This window comes from Eleutherodactylus coqui, chromosome 6 (assembly GCF_035609145.1).
Source record: "Eleutherodactylus coqui strain aEleCoq1 chromosome 6, aEleCoq1.hap1, whole genome shotgun sequence".
NCBI classification, from domain to species: Eukaryota; Metazoa; Chordata; class Amphibia; order Anura; family Eleutherodactylidae; genus Eleutherodactylus; species Eleutherodactylus coqui.
Window position 1 is genome coordinate 93498103 of NC_089842.1, and position 16717 is coordinate 93514819.

A 16717-nucleotide genomic window follows, 5' to 3' on the forward strand; every position below is an offset into this window, starting at 1 on the left:
AGCAGTATTATACATGTTCAATTATTATCCACCCTTACCACAAGATGGAGCCAAAGATGCGGAAGAAGACACTGTAATTGGAGAGGCTGATCCAAGGAAAAGGGTTCCAACTCAGACAAAACGGGAAAGGAATGTGTGTTACTTGTACAGGTTTGTGTGTGCTGTGCCGAAGAACAGTCATTCAGAAATGCAGAGTGCAGCAGTTGGGTGTCTATCAGTCTTCGCTAGCGCTCCATACGGTAGCAGTAAAAATATCCTTGTTTTTCAATTTAAAAAAAAAAACTGTCTGATGGACAGCCGAATATGTCATCTTGATTTAGAGTTTCAATTCCTTTAGGGTAGGAAAGAAGTTTTACCCATGGATAGTGTAACATGTTTACAATCTTCGCAAGAAAGAAATATTTCCGAAGTTTCTAATTGGTATGTCAGGTATATGCAATGGAGTCAAGAGGGATAGCTGTCAGACACATGAGTGATGAGAGGACTATTGTCTGTCACGTATGTTTTAGGCTGTCAACAAGGCCCAGTGGAGAAGGCATCAGCCTCCAGAGCTGGGGATTGTGGGTTCAAGTCCCACCTGGGTCATTGGATTTTAAGGTGTTGACTGTTTGAAGCTCTATTGTTCATGAATCTAAAAGCTCAGTACCTTCCTACTCAGTTGAATTCTGAAACATATATAATTGTAAGCCACATTGTTGATCTTGCGAAACATACGAATCGGACTATAAGTAGCTTATAAACTAGTTGTTTCCCCTTAATTTAAATGTTGTGCAAGTCATTAATGAGAAGAACAACTCTTTAAATTACTCATGTTGGATTAACTGGTCTTGCCTTTTCATTACTCTTTATCTTCAAAAACAATTTCAAAAAGACTTCTTGGACCATTAGCAGTATTATACATGTTCAATTATTATCCACCCTTACCACAAGATGGAGCCAAAGATGCGGAAGAAGACACTGTAATTGGAGAGGCTGATCCAAGGAAAGGGGTTTCAACTCAGACAAAAAGGGAAAGGAATGTGTGTTACTTGTACAGGTTTGTGTGTGCTGTGCCGAAGAACAGCCATTCAGAAATGCAGAGTACAGCAGTTGGGTGTTTATCAGTCTTTGCTAGCGCTCCATACGGTAGCAGTAAAAATATCCTTGTTTTTCAATTTAAAAAAAAAACTGTCTGATGGACAGCCGAATATGTCATCTTGATTTAGAGTTTCAATTCCTTTAGGGTAGGAAAGAAGTTTTACCCATGGATAGTGTAACATATTTACAATCTTTCGCAAGAAAGAAATATTTCCGAAGTTTCTAATTGGTATGTCAGGTATATGCAATGGAGTCAAGAGGGATAGCTGTCAGACACATGAGTGATGAGAGGACTATTGTCTGTCACGTATGTTTTAGGCTGTCAACAAGGCCCAGTGGAGAAGGCATCAGCCTCCAGAGCTGGGGATTGTGGGTTCAAGTCCCACCTGGGTCATTGGATTTTAAGGTGTTGACTGTTTGAAGCTCTATTGTTCATTAATCTAAAAGCTCAGTACCTTCCTACTCAGTTGAATTCTGAAACATATATAATTGTAAGCCACATTGTTGATCTTGCGAAACATACGAATCGGACTATAAGTAGCTTATAAAATAGTTGTTTCCCCTTAATTTAAATGTTGTGCAAGTCATTAATGAGAAGAACAACTCTTTAAATTACTCATGTTGGAATAACTGGTCTTGCCTTTTCATTACTCTTTATCTTCAAAAACAATTTCAAAAAGACTTCTTGGACCATTAGCAGTATTATACATGTTCAATTATTATCCACCCTTACCACAAGATGGAGCCAAAGATGCGGAAGAAGACACTGTAATTGGAGAGGCTGATCCAAGGAAAAGGGTTCCAACTCAGACAAAACGGGAAAGGAATGTGTGTTACTTGTACAGGTTTGTGTGTGCTGTGCCGAAGAACAGTCATTCAGAAATGCAGAGTGCAGCAGTTGGGTGTCTATCAGTCTTCGCTAGCGCTCCATACGGTAGCAGTAAAAATATCCTTGTTTTTCAATTTAAAAAAAAAAAACTGTCTGATGGACAGCCGAATATGTCATCTTGATTTAGAGTTTCAATTCCTTTAGGGTAGGAAAGAAGTTTTACCCATGGATAGTGTAACATGTTTACAATCTTCGCAAGAAAGAAATATTTCCGAAGTTTCTAATTGGTATGTCAGGTATATGCAATGGAGTCAAGAGGGATAGCTGTCAGACACATGAGTGATGAGAGGACTATTGTCTGCCACGTATGTTTTAAGCTGTCAACAAGGCCCAGTGGAGAAGGCATCAGCCTCCAGAGCTGGGGATTGTGGGTTCAAGTCCCACCTGGGTCATTGGATTTTAAGGTGTTGACTGTTTGAAGCTCTATTGTTCATGAATCTAAAAGCTCAGTACCTTCCTACTCCGTTGAATTCTGAAACATATATAATTGTAAGCCACATTGTTGATCTTGCGAAACATACGAATCGGACTATAAGTAGCTTATAAACTAGTTGTTTTCCCCTTAATTTAAATGTTGTGCAAGTCATTAATGAGAAGAACAACTCTTTAAATTACTCATGTTGGATTAACTGGTCTTGCCTTTTCATTACTCTTTATCTTCAAAAACAATTTCAAAAAGACTTCTTGGACCATTAGCAGTATTATACATGTTTAATTATTATCCACCCTTACCACAAGATGGAGCCAAAGATGCGGAAGAAGACACTGTAATTGGAGAGGCTGATCCAAGGAAAGGGGTTTCAACTCAGACAAAAAGGGAAAGGAATGTGTGTTACTTGTACAGGTTTGTGTGTGCTGTGCCGAAGAACAGCCATTCAGAAATGCAGAGTACAGCAGTTGGGTGTCTATCAGTCTTTGCTAGCGCTCCATACGGTAGCAGTAAAAATATCCTTGTTTTTCAATTTAAAAAAAAAACTGTCTGATGGACAGCCGAATATGTCATCTTGATTTAGAGTTTCAATTCCTTTAGGGTAGGAAAGAAGTTTTACCCATGGATAGTGTAACATATTTACAATCTTTCGCAAGAAAGAAATATTTCCGAAGTTTCTAATTGGTATGTCAGGTATATGCAATGGAGTCAGGAGGGATAGCTGCCAGACACATGAGTGATGAGAGGACTATTGTCTGTTACGTATGTTTTAGGCTGTCAACAAGGCCCAGTGGCCTAATGGAGAAGGCATCAGCCTCCGGAGCTGGGGATTGTGGGTTCAAGTCCCACCTGGGTCATTGGATTTTAAGGTGTTGACTGTTTGAAGCTCTATTGTTCATGAATCTAAAAGCTCAGTACCTTCCTACTCAGTTGAATTCTGAAACATATATAATTGTAAGCCACATTGTTGATCTTGCGAAACATACGAATCGGACTATAAGTAGCTTATAAACTAGTTGTTTCCCCTTAATTTAAATGTTGTGCAAGTCATTAATGAGAAGAACAACTCTTAAAATTACTCATGTTGGATTAACTGGTCTTGCCTTTTCATTACTCTTTATCTTCAAAAACAATTTCAAAAAGACTTCTTGGACCATTAGCAGTATTATACATGTTCAATTATTATCCACCCTTACCACAAGATGGAGCCAAAGATGCAGAAGAAGACACTGTAATTGGAGAGGCTGATCCAAGGAAAAGGGTTCCAACTCAGACAAAACGGGAAAGGAATGTGTGTTACTTGTACAGGTTTGTGTGTGCTGTGCCGAAGAACAGTCATTCAGAAATGCAGAGTACAGCAGTTGGGTGTCTATCAGTCTTTGCTAGCGCTCCATACGGTAGCAGTAAAAATATCCTTGTTTTTCAATTTAAAAAAAAAACTGTCTGATGGACAGCCGAATATGTCATCTTGATTTAGAGTTTCAATTCCTTTAGGGTAGGAAAGAAGTTTTACCCATGGATAGTGTAACATATTTACAATCTTTTGCAAGAGAGAAATATTTCCGAAGTTTCTAATTGGTATGTCAGGTATATGCAATGGAGTCAAGAGGGATAGCTGTCAGACACATGAGTGATGAGAGGACTATTGTCTGTCACATATGTTTTAGGCTGTCAACAAGGCCCAGTGGAGAAGGCATCAGCCTCCAGAGCTGGGGATTGTGGGTTCAATTCCCACCTGGGTCATTGGATTTTAAGGTGTTGACTGTTTGAAGCTCTATTGTTCATGAATCTAAAAGCTCAGTACCTTCCTACTCAGTTGAATTCTGAAACATATATAATTGTAAGCCACATTGTTGATCTTGCGAAACATACGAATCGGACTATAAGTAGCTTATAAACTAGTTGTTTCCCCTTAATTTAAATGTTGTGCAAGTCATTAATGAGAAGAACAACTCTTAAAATTACTCATGTTGGATTAACTGGTCTTGCCTTTTCATTACTCTTTATCTTCAAAAACAATTTCAAAAAGACTTCTTGGACCATTAGCAGTATTATACATGTTCAATTATTATCCACCCTTACCACAAGATGGAGCCAAAGATGCGGAAGAAGACACTGTAATTGGAGAGGCTGATCCAAGGAAAAGGGTTCCAACTCAGACAAAACGGGAAAGGAATGTGTGTTACTTGTACAGGTTTGTGTGTGCTGTGCCGAAGAACAGTCATTCAGAAATGCAGAGTGCAGCAGTTGGGTGTCTATCAGTCTTCGCTAGCGCTCCATACGGTAGCAGTAAAAATATCCTTGTTTTTCAATTTAAAAAAAAAACTGTCTGATGGACAGCCGAATATGTCATCTTGATTTAGAGTTTCAATTCCTTTAGGGTAGGAAAGAAGTTTTACCCATGGATAGTGTAACATATTTACAATCTTTCGCAAGAAAGAAATATTTCCGAAGTTTCTAATTGGTATGTCAGGTATATGCAATGGAGTCAAGAGGGATAGCTGTCAGACACATGAGTGATGAGAGGACTATTCTCTGTCACGTATGTTTTAGGCTGTCAATAAGGCCCAGTGGCCTAATGGAGAAGGCATCAGCCTCCGGAGCTGGGGATTGTGGGTTCAAGTCCCACCTGGGTCATTGGATTTTAAAGTGTTGACTCTTTGAAGCTCTATTGTTCATGAATCTAAAAGCTCAGTACCTTCCTACTCAGTTGAGTTCTGAAACATATATAATTGTAAGCAACATTGTTGATCTTGCGAAACATACGAATCGGTCTATAAGTAGCTTATAAACTAGTTGTTTTCCCCTTAATTTAAATGTTGTGCAAGTCATTAATGAGAAGAACAACTCTTAAAATTACTCATGTTGGATTAACTGGTCTTGCCTTTTCATTACTCTTTATCTTCAAAAACAATTTCAAAAAGACTTCTTGGACCATTAGCAGTATTATACATGTTTAATTATTATCCACCCTTACCACAAGATGGAGCCAAGGATGCGGAAGAAGACACTGTAATTGGAGAGGCTGATCCAAGGAAAGGGGTTTGAACTCAGACAAAAAGGGAAAGGAATGTGTGTTACTTGTACAGGTTTGTGTGTGCTGTGCCGAAGAACAGTCATTCAGAAATGCAGAGTACAGCAGTTGGGTGTCTATCAGTCTTTGCTAGCGCTCCATACGGTAGCAGTAAAAATATCCTTGTTTTTCAATAAAAAAAAAAAACTGTCTGATGGACAGCCGAATATGTCATCTTGATTTAGAGTTTCAATTCCTTTAGGGTAGGAAAGAAGTTTTACCCATGGATAGTGTAACATATTTACAATCTTTCGCAAGAAAGAAATATTTCCGAAGTTTCTAATTGGTATGTCAGGTATATGCAATGGAGTCAAGAGGGATAGCTGTCAGACACATGAGTGATGAGAGGACTATTGTCTGTCACATATGTTTTAGGCTGTCAACAAGGCCCAGTGGAGAAGGCATCAGCCTCCGGAGCTGGGGATTCTGGGTTCAATTCCCACCTGGGTCATTGGATTTTAAGGTGTTGACTGTTTGAAGCTCTATTGTTCATGAATCTAAAATCTCAGTACCTTCCTACTCAGTTGAATTCTGAAACATATATAATTGTAAGCCACATTGTTGATCTTGCGAAACATACGAATCGGACTATAAGTAGCTTATAAACTAGTTGTTTCCCCTTAATTTAAATGTTGTGCAAGTCATTAATGAGAAGAACAACTCTTAAAATTACTCATGTTGGATTAACTGGTCTTGCCTTTTCATTACTCTTTATCTTCAAAAACAATTTCAAAAAGACTTCTTGGACCATTAGCAGTATTATACATGTTCAATTATTATCCACCCTTACCACAAGATGGAGCCAAAGATGCGGAAGAAGACACTGTAATTGGAGAGGCTGATCCAAGGAAAAGGGTTCCAACTCAGACAAAACGGGAAAGGAATGTGTGTTACTTGTACAGGTTTGTGTGTGCTGTGCCGAAGAACAGTCATTCAGAAATGCAGAGTGCAGCAGTTGGGTGTCTATCAGTCTTCGCTAGCGCTCCATACGGTAGCAGTAAAAATATCCTTGTTTTTCAATTAAAAAAAAAAAACTGTCTGATGGACAGCCGAATATGTCATCTTGATTTATAGTTTCAATTCCTTTAGGGTAGGAAAGAAGTTTTACCCATGGATAGTGTAACATGTTTACAATCTTCGCAAGAAAGAAATATTTCCGAAGTTTCTAATTGGTATGTCAGGTATATGCAATGGAGTCAAGAGGGATAGCTGTCAGACACATGAGTGATGAGAGGACTATTGTCTGTCACGTATGTTTTAAGCTGTCAACAAGGCCCAGTGGCCTGATGGAGAAGGCATCCGCCTCCGGAGCTGGGGTTCAAGTCCCACCTGGGTCATTGGATTTTAAGGTGTTGACTGTTTGAAGCTCTTTTGTTCATGAATCTAAAAGCTCAGTACCTTCCTACTCAGTTGAATTCTGAAACATATATAATTGTAAGCCACATTGTTGATCTTGCGAAACATACGAATCGGACTATAAGTAGCTTATAAACTAGTTGTTTTCCCCTTAATTTAAATGTTGTGCAAGTCATTAATGAGAAGAACAACTCTTAAAATTACTCATGTTGGATTAACTGGTCTTGCCTTTTCATTACTCTTTATCTTCAAAAACAATTTCAAAAAGACTTCTTGGACCATTAGCAGTATTATACATGTTTAATTATTATCCACCCTTACCACAAGATGGAGCCAAAGATGCAGAAGAAGACACTGTAATTGGAGAGGCTGATCCAAGGAAAGGGGTTTCAACTCAGACAAAAAGGGAAAGGAATGTGTGTTACTTGTACAGGTTTGTGTGTGCTGTGCCGAAGAACAGTCATTCAGAAATGCAGAGTACAGCAGTTGGGTGTCTATCAGTCTTTGCTAGCGCTCCATACGGTAGCAGTAAAAATATCCTTGTTTTTCAATTTAAAAAAAAAACTGTCTGATGGACAGCCGAATATGTCATCTTGATTTAGAGTTTCAATTCCTTTAGGGTAGGAAAGAAGTTTTACCCATGGATAGTGTAACATATTTACAATCTTTCGCAAGAAAGAAATATTTCCGAAGTTTCTAATTGGTATGTCAGGTATATGCAATGGAGTCAAGAGGGATAGCTGTCAGACACATGAGTGATGAGAGGACTATTGTCTGTCACGTATGTTTTAGGCTGTCAACAAGGCCCAGTGGCGAAGGCATCAGCCTCCGGAGCTGGGGATTGTGGGTTCAATTCCCACCTGGGTCATTGGATTTTAAGGTGTTGACTGTTTGAAGCTCTATTGTTCATGAATCTAAAATCTCAGTACCTTCCTACTCAGTTGAATTCTGAAACATATATAATTGTAAGCCACATTGTTGATCTTGCGAAACATACGAATCGGACTATAAGTAGCTTATAAACTAGTTGTTTCCCCTTAATTTAAATGTTGTGCAAGTCATTAATGAGAAGAACAACTCTTAAAATTACTCATGTTGGATTAACTGGTCTTGCCTTTTCATTACTCTTTATCTTCAAAAACAATTTCAAAAAGACTTCTTGGACCATTAGCAGTATTATACATGTTCAATTATTATCCACCCTTACCACAAGATGGAGCCAAAGATGCGGAAGAAGACACTGTAATTGGAGAGGCTGATCCAAGGAAAAGGGTTCCAACTCAGACAAAACGGGAAAGGAATGTGTGTTACTTGTACAGGTTTGTGTGTGCTGTGCCGAAGAACAGTCATTCAGAAATGCAGAGTGCAGCAGTTGGGTGTCTATCAGTCTTCGCTAGCGCTCCATACGGTAGCAGTAAAAATATCCTTGTTTTTCAATTAAAAAAAAAAAAACTGTCTGATGGACAGCCGAATATGTCATCTTGATTTATAGTTTCAATTCCTTTAGGGTAGGAAAGAAGTTTTACCCATGGATAGTGTAACATGTTTACAATCTTCGCAAGAAAGAAATATTTCCGAAGTTTCTAATTGGTATGTCAGGTATATGCAATGGAGTCAAGAGGGATAGCTGTCAGACACATGAGTGATGAGAGGACTATTGTCTGTCACGTATGGTTTAGGTTGTCAACAAGGCCCAGTGGCCTAATGGAGAAGGCATCAGCCTCCGGAGCTGGGGATTGTGGGTTCAAGTCCCACCTGGGTCATTGGATTTTAAGGTGTTGACTGTTTGAAGCTCTTTTGTTCATGAATCTAAAAGCTCAGTACCTTCCTACTCAGTTGAATTCTGAAACATATATAATTGTAAGCCACATTGTTGATCTTGCGAAACATACGAATCGGACTATAAGTAGCTTATAAACTAGTTGTTTTCCCCTTAATTTAAATGTTGTGCAAGTCATTAATGAGAAGAACAACTCTTAAAATTACTCATGTTGGATTAACTGGTCTTGCCTTTTCATTACTCTTTATCTTCAAAAACAATTTCAAAAAGACTTCTTGGACCATTAGCAGTATTATACATGTTTAATTATTATCCACCCTTACCACAAGATGGAGCCAAAGATGCAGAAGAAGACACTGTAATTGGAGAGGCTGATCCAAGGAAAGGGGTTTCAACTCAGACAAAAAGGGAAAGGAATGTGTGTTACTTGTACAGGTTTGTGTGTGCTGTGCCGAAGAACAGTCATTCAGAAATGCAGAGTACAGCAGTTGGGTGTCTATCAGTCTTTGCTAGCGCTCCATACGGTAGCAGTAAAAATATCCTTGTTTTTCAATTTAAAAAAAAAACTGTCTGATGGACAGCCGAATATGTCATCTTGATTTAGAGTTTCAATTCCTTTAGGGTAGGAAAGAAGTTTTACCCATGGATAGTGTAACATATTTACAATCTTTCGCAAGAAAGAAATATTTCCGAAGTTTCTAATTGGTATGTCAGGTATATGCAATGGAGTCAAGAGGGATAGCTGTCAGACACATGAGTGATGAGAGGACTATTGTCTGTCACATATGTTTTAGGCTGTCAACAAGGCCCAGTGGCGAAGGCATCAGCCTCCAGAGCTGGGGATTGTGGGTTCAATTCCCACCTGGGTCATTGGATTTTAAGGTGTTGACTGTTTGAAGCTCTATTGTTCATGAATCTAAAATCTCAGTACCTTCCTACTCAGTTGAATTCTGAAACATATATAATTGTAAGCCACATTGTTGATCTTGCGAAACATACGAATCGGACTATAAGTAGCTTATAAACTAGTTGTTTCCCCTTAATTTAAATGTTGTGCAAGTCATTAATGAGAAGAACAACTCTTAAAATTACTCATGTTGGATTAACTGGTCTTGCCTTTTCATTACTCTTTATCTTCAAAAACAATTTCAAAAAGACTTCTTGGACCATTAGCAGTATTATACATGTTCAATTATTATCCACCCTTACCACAAGATGGAGCCAAAGATGCGGAAGAAGACACTGTAATTGGAGAGGCTGATCCAAGGAAAAGGGTTCCAACTCAGACAAAACGGGAAAGGAATGTGTGTTACTTGTACAGGTTTGTGTGTGCTGTGCCGAAGAACAGTCATTCAGAAATGCAGAGTGCAGCAGTTGGGTGTCTATCAGTCTTCGCTAGCGCTCCATACGGTAGCAGTAAAAATATCCTTGTTTTTCAATTAAAAAAAAAAAAACTGTCTGATGGACAGCCGAATATGTCATCTTGATTTATAGTTTCAATTCCTTTAGGGTAGGAAAGAAGTTTTACCCATGGATAGTGTAACATGTTTACAATCTTCGCAAGAAAGAAATATTTCCGAAGTTTCTAATTGGTATGTCAGGTATATGCAATGGAGTCAAGAGGGATAGCTGTCAGACACATGAGTGATGAGAGGACTATTGTCTGTCATGTATGGTTTAGGTTGTCAACAAGGCCCAGTGGCCTAATGGAGAAGGCATCAGCCTCCGGAGCTGGGGATTGTGGGTTCAAGTCCCACCTGGGTCATTGGATTTTAAGGTGTTGACTGTTTGAAGCTCTTTTGTTCATGAATCTAAAAGCTCAGTACCTTCCTACTCAGTTGAATTCTGAAACATATATAATTGTAAGCCACATTGTTGATCTTGCGAAACATACGAATCGGACTATAAGTAGCTTATAAACTAGTTGTTTTCCCCTTAATTTAAATGTTGTGCAAGTCATTAATGAGAAGAACAACTCTTAAAATTACTCATGTTGGATTAACTGGTCTTGCCTTTTCATTACTCTTTATCTTCAAAAACAATTTCAAAAAGACTTCTTGGACCATTAGCAGTATTATACATGTTTAATTATTATCCACCCTTACCACAAGATGGAGCCAAAGATGCAGAAGAAGACACTGTAATTGGAGAGGCTGATCCAAGGAAAGGGGTTTCAACTCAGACAAAAAGGGAAAGGAATGTGTGTTACTTGTACAGGTTTGTGTGTGCTGTGCCGAAGAACAGTCATTCAGAAATGCAGAGTACAGCAGTTGGGTGTCTATCAGTCTTTGCTAGCGCTCCATACGGTAGCAGTAAAAATATCCTTGTTTTTCAATTTAAAAAAAAAACTGTCTGATGGACAGCCGAATATGTCATCTTGATTTAGAGTTTCAATTCCTTTAGGGTAGGAAAGAAGTTTTACCCATGGATAGTGTAACATATTTACAATCTTTCGCAAGAAAGAAATATTTCCGAAGTTTCTAATTGGTATGTCAGGTATATGCAATGGAGTCAAGAGGGATAGCTGTCAGACACATGAGTGATGAGAGGACTATTGTCTGTCACGTATGTTTTAGGCTGTCAACAAGGCCCAGTGGCGAAGGCATCAGCCTCCGGAGCTGGGGATTGTGGGTTCAATTCCCACCTGGGTCATTGGATTTTAAGGTGTTGACTGTTTGAAGCTCTATTGTTCATGAATCTAAAATCTCAGTACCTTCCTACTCAGTTGAATTCTGAAACATATATAATTGTAAGCCACATTGTTGATCTTGCGAAACATACGAATCGGACTATAAGTAGCTTATAAACTAGTTGTTTCCCCTTAATTTAAATGTTGTGCAAGTCATTAATGAGAAGAACAACTCTTAAAATTACTCATGTTGGATTAACTGGTCTTGCCTTTTCATTACTCTTTATCTTCAAAAACAATTTCAAAAAGACTTCTTGGACCATTAGCAGTATTATACATGTTCAATTATTATCCACCCTTACCACAAGATGGAGCCAAAGATGCGGAAGAAGACACTGTAATTGGAGAGGCTGATCCAAGGAAAAGGGTTCCAACTCAGACAAAACGGGAAAGGAATGTGTGTTACTTGTACAGGTTTGTGTGTGCTGTGCCGAAGAACAGTCATTCAGAAATGCAGAGTGCAGCAGTTGGGTGTCTATCAGTCTTCGCTAGCGCTCCATACGGTAGCAGTAAAAATATCCTTGTTTTTCAATTAAAAAAAAAAAAACTGTCTGATGGACAGCCGAATATGTCATCTTGATTTATAGTTTCAATTCCTTTAGGGTAGGAAAGAAGTTTTACCCATGAATAGTGTAACATGTTTACAATCTTCGCAAGAAAGAAATATTTCCGAACTTTCTAATTGGTATGTCAGGTATGTGCAATGGAGTCAAGAGGGATAGCTGTCAGACACATGAGTGATGAGAGGACTATTGTCTGTCACGTATGGTTTAGGTTGTCAACAAGGCCCAGTGGCCTAATGGAGAAGGCATCAGCCTCCGGAGCTGGGGATTGTGGGTTCAAGTCCCACCTGGGTCATTGGATTTTAAGGTGTTGACTGTTTGAAGCTCTTTTGTTCATGAATCTAAAAGCTCAGTACCTTCCTACTCAGTTGAATTCTGAAACATATATAATTGTAAGCCACATTGTTGATCTTGCGAAACATACGAATCGGACTATAAGTAGCTTATAAACTAGTTGTTTTCCCCTTAATTTAAATGTTGTGCAAGTCATTAATGAGAAGAACAACTCTTAAAATTACTCATGTTGGATTAACTGGTCTTGCCTTTTCATTACTCTTTATCTTCAAAAACAATTTCAAAAAGACTTCTTGGACCATTAGCAGTATTATACATGTTTAATTATTATCCACCCTTACCACAAGATGGAGCCAAAGATGCAGAAGAAGACACTGTAATTGGAGAGGCTGATCCAAGGAAAGGGGTTTCAACTCAGACAAAAAGGGAAAGGAATGTGTGTTACTTGTACAGGTTTGTGTGTGCTGTGCCGAAGAACAGTCATTCAGAAATGCAGAGTACAGCAGTTGGGTGTCTATCAGTCTTTGCTAGCGCTCCATACGGTAGCAGTAAAAATATCCTTGTTTTTCAATTAAAAAAAAAAACTGTCTGATGGACAGCCGAATATGTCATCTTGATTTAGAGTTTCAATTCCTTTAGGGTAGGAAAGAAGTTTTACCCATGGATAGTGTAACATATTTACAATCTTTCGCAAGAAAGAAATATTTCCGAAGTTTCTAATTGGTATGTCAGGTATATGCAATGGAGTCAAGAGGGATAGCTGTCAGACACATGAGTGATGAGAGGACTATTGTCTGTCACGTATGGTTTAGGTTGTCAACAAGGCCCAGTGGCCTAATGGAGAAGGCATCAGCCTCCGGAGCTGGGGATTGTGGGTTCAAGTCCCACCTGGGTCATTGGATTTTAAGGTGTTGACTGTTTGAAGCTCTTTTGTTCATGAATCTAAAAGCTCAGTACCTTCCTACTCAGTTGAATTCTGAAACATATATAATTGTAAGCCACATTGTTGATCTTGCGAAACATACGAATCGGACTATAAGTAGCTTATAAACTAGTTGTTTTCCCCTTAATTTAAATGTTGTGCAAGTCATTAATGAGAAGAACAACTCTTAAAATTACTCATGTTGGATTAACTGGTCTTGCCTTTTCATTACTCTTTATCTTCAAAAACAATTTCAAAAAGACTTCTTGGACCATTAGCAGTATTATACATGTTTAATTATTATCCACCCTTACCACAAGATGGAGCCAAAGATGCAGAAGAAGACACTGTAATTGGAGAGGCTGATCCAAGGAAAGGGGTTTCAACTCAGACAAAAAGGGAAAGGAATGTGTGTTACTTGTACAGGTTTGTGTGTGCTGTGCCGAAGAACAGTCATTCAGAAATGCAGAGTACAGCAGTTGGGTGTCTATCAGTCTTTGCTAGCGCTCCATACGGTAGCAGTAAAAATATCCTTGTTTTTCAATTAAAAAAAAAAACTGTCTGATGGACAGCCGAATATGTCATCTTGATTTAGAGTTTCAATTCCTTTAGGGTAGGAAAGAAGTTTTACCCATGGATAGTGTAACATATTTACAATCTTTCGCAAGAAAGAAATATTTCCGAAGTTTCTAATTGGTATGTCAGGTATATGCAATGGAGTCAAGAGGGATAGCTGTCAGACACATGAGTGATGAGAGGACTATTGTCTGTCACGTATGTTTTAGGCTTTCAACAAGGCCCAGTGGCGAAGGCATCAACCTCCGGAGCTGGGGATTGTGGGTTCAATTCCCACCTGGGTCATTGGATTTTAAGGTGTTGACTGTTTGAAGCTCTATTGTTCATGAATCTAAAATCTCAGTACCTTCCTACTCAGTTGAATTCTGAAACATATATAATTGTAAGCCACATTGTTGATCTTGCGAAACATACGAATCGGACTATAAGTAGCTTATAAACTAGTTGTTTTCCCCTTAATTTAAATGTTGTGCAAGTCATTAATGAGAAGAACAACTCTTAAAATTACTCATGTTGGATTAACTGGTCTTGCCTTTTCATTACTCTTTATCTTCAAAAACAATTTCAAAAAGACTTCTTCGACCATTAGCAGTATTATACATGTTTAATTATTATCCACCCTTACCACAAGATGGAGCCAAAGATGCAGAAGAAGACACTGTAATTGGAGAGGCTGATCCAAGGAAAGGGGTTTCAACTCAGACAAAAAGGGAAAGGAATGTGTGTTACTTGTACAGGTTTGTGTGTGCTGTGCCGAAGAACAGTCATTCAGAAATGCAGAGTACAGCAGTTGGGTGTCTATCAGTCTTTGCTAGCGCTCCATACGGTAGCAGTAAAAATATCCTTGTTTTTCAATTTAAAAAAAAAACTGTCTGATGGACAGCCGAATATGTCATCTTGATTTAGAGTTTCAATTCCTTTAGGGTAGGAAAGAAGTTTTACCCATGGATAGTGTAACATATTTACAATCTTTCGCAAGAAAGAAATATTTCCGAAGTTTCTAATTGGTATGTCAGGTATATGCAATGGAGTCAAGAGGGATAGCTGTCAGACACATGAGTGATGAGAGGACTATTGTCTGTCACGTATGTTTTAGGCTGTCAACAAGGCCCAGTGGCGAAGGCATCAGCCTCCGGAGCTGGGGATTGTGGGTTCAATTCCCACCTGGGTCATTGGATTTTAAGGTGTTGACTGTTTGAAGCTCTATTGTTCATGAATCTAAAATCTCAGTACCTTCCTACTCAGTTGAATTCTGAAACATATATAATTGTAAGCCACATTGTTGATCTTGCGAAACATACGAATCGGACTATAAGTAGCTTATAAACTAGTTGTTTCCCCTTAATTTAAATGTTGTGCAAGTCATTAATGAGAAGAACAACTCTTAAAATTACTCATGTTGGATTAACTGGTCTTGCCTTTTCATTACTCTTTATCTTCAAAAACAATTTCAAAAAGACTTCTTGGACCATTAGCAGTATTATACATGTTCAATTATTATCCACCCTTACCACAAGATGGAGCCAAAGATGCGGAAGAAGACACTGTAATTGGAGAGGCTGATCCAAGGAAAAGGGTTCCAACTCAGACAAAACGGGAAAGGAATGTGTGTTACTTGTACAGGTTTGTGTGTGCTGTGCCGAAGAACAGTCATTCAGAAATGCAGAGTGCAGCAGTTGGGTGTCTATCAGTCTTCGCTAGCGCTCCATACGGTAGCAGTAAAAATATCCTTGTTTTTCAATTAAAAAAAAAAAAACTGTCTGATGGACAGCCGAATATGTCATCTTGATTTATAGTTTCAATTCCTTTAGGGTAGGAAAGAAGTTTTACCCATGGATAGTGTAACATGTTTACAATCTTCGCAAGAAAGAAATATTTCCGAACTTTCTAATTGGTATGTCAGGTATGTGCAATGGAGTCAAGAGGGATAGCTGTCAGACACATGAGTGATGAGAGGACTATTGTCTGTCACGTATGGTTTAGGTTGTCAACAAGGCCCAGTGGCCTAATGGAGAAGGCATCAGCCTCCGGAGCTGGGGATTGTGGGTTCAAGTCCCACCTGGGTCATTGGATTTTAAGGTGTTGACTGTTTGAAGCTCTTTTGTTCATGAATCTAAAAGCTCAGTACCTTCCTACTCAGTTGAATTCTGAAACATATATAATTGTAAGCCACATTGTTGATCTTGCGAAACATACGAATCGGACTATAAGTAGCTTATAAACTAGTTGTTTTCCCCTTAATTTAAATGTTGTGCAAGTCATTAATGAGAAGAACAACTCTTAAAATTACTCATGTTGGATTAACTGGTCTTGCCTTTTCATTACTTTTTATCTTCAAAAACAATTTCAAAAAGACTTCTTGGACCATTAGCAGTATTATACATGTTTAATTATTATCCACCCTTACCACAAGATGGAGCCAAAGATGCGGAAGAAGACACTGTAATTGGAGAGGCTGATCCAAGGAAAGGGGTTTCAACTCAGACAAAAAGGGAAAGGAATGTGTGTTACTTGTACAGGTTTGTGTGTGCTGTGCCGAAGAACAGTCATTCAGAAATGCAGAGTACAGCAGTTGGGTGTCTATCAGTCTTTGCTAGCGCTCCATACGGTAGCAGTAAAAATATCCTTGTTTTTCAATTAAAAAAAAAAACTGTCTGATGGACAGCCGAATATGTCATCTTGATTTAGAGTTTCAATTCCTTTAGGGTAGGAAAGAAGTTTTACCCATGGATAGTGTAACATATTTACAATCTTTCGCAAGAAAGGAATATTTCCGAAGTTTCTAATTGGTATGTCAGGTATATGCAATGGAGTCAAGAGGGATAGCTGTCAGACACATGAGTGATGAGAGGACTATTGTCTGTCACATATGTTTTAGGCTGTCAACAAGGCCCAGTGGAGAAGGCATCAGCCTCCGGAGCTGGGGATTGTGGGTTCAATTCCCACCTGGGTCATTGGATTTTAAGGTGTTGACTGTTTGAAGCTCTATTGTTCATGAATCTAAAATCTCAGTACCTTCCTACTCAGTTGAATTCTGAAACATATATAATTGTAAGCCACATTGTTGA

The 16717-nt window shown here is 38.6% G+C and overlaps 7 non-coding genes across 7 annotated transcripts; all 7 read left to right on the plus strand.

Moving 5' to 3' along the window:
• Positions 1-3180: 3180 nt before the first annotated feature.
• TRNAR-CCG (transfer RNA arginine (anticodon CCG)) lies at positions 3181-3253 on the plus strand. Its single transcript has one exon. It is a non-coding gene; the product is annotated as a tRNA-Arg (tRNA).
• Positions 3254-4960: 1707 nt separating this feature from the next.
• TRNAR-CCG (transfer RNA arginine (anticodon CCG)) lies at positions 4961-5033 on the plus strand. Its single transcript has one exon. It is a non-coding gene; the product is annotated as a tRNA-Arg (tRNA).
• A 3482-nt stretch (positions 5034-8515) lies between these two features.
• Positions 8516-8588, plus strand: TRNAR-CCG (transfer RNA arginine (anticodon CCG)). The gene has a single exon. It is a non-coding gene; the product is annotated as a tRNA-Arg (tRNA).
• Positions 8589-10297: 1709 nt separating this feature from the next.
• Positions 10298-10370, plus strand: TRNAR-CCG (transfer RNA arginine (anticodon CCG)). The gene has a single exon. It is a non-coding gene; the product is annotated as a tRNA-Arg (tRNA).
• A 1709-nt stretch (positions 10371-12079) lies between these two features.
• Positions 12080-12152, plus strand: TRNAR-CCG (transfer RNA arginine (anticodon CCG)). Its single transcript has one exon. It is a non-coding gene; the product is annotated as a tRNA-Arg (tRNA).
• Positions 12153-12974: 822 nt separating this feature from the next.
• Positions 12975-13047, plus strand: TRNAR-CCG (transfer RNA arginine (anticodon CCG)). The gene has a single exon. It is a non-coding gene; the product is annotated as a tRNA-Arg (tRNA).
• A 2596-nt stretch (positions 13048-15643) lies between these two features.
• On the plus strand, positions 15644-15716 carry TRNAR-CCG (transfer RNA arginine (anticodon CCG)). The gene has a single exon. It is a non-coding gene; the product is annotated as a tRNA-Arg (tRNA).
• Positions 15717-16717: the final 1001 nt, after the last annotated feature.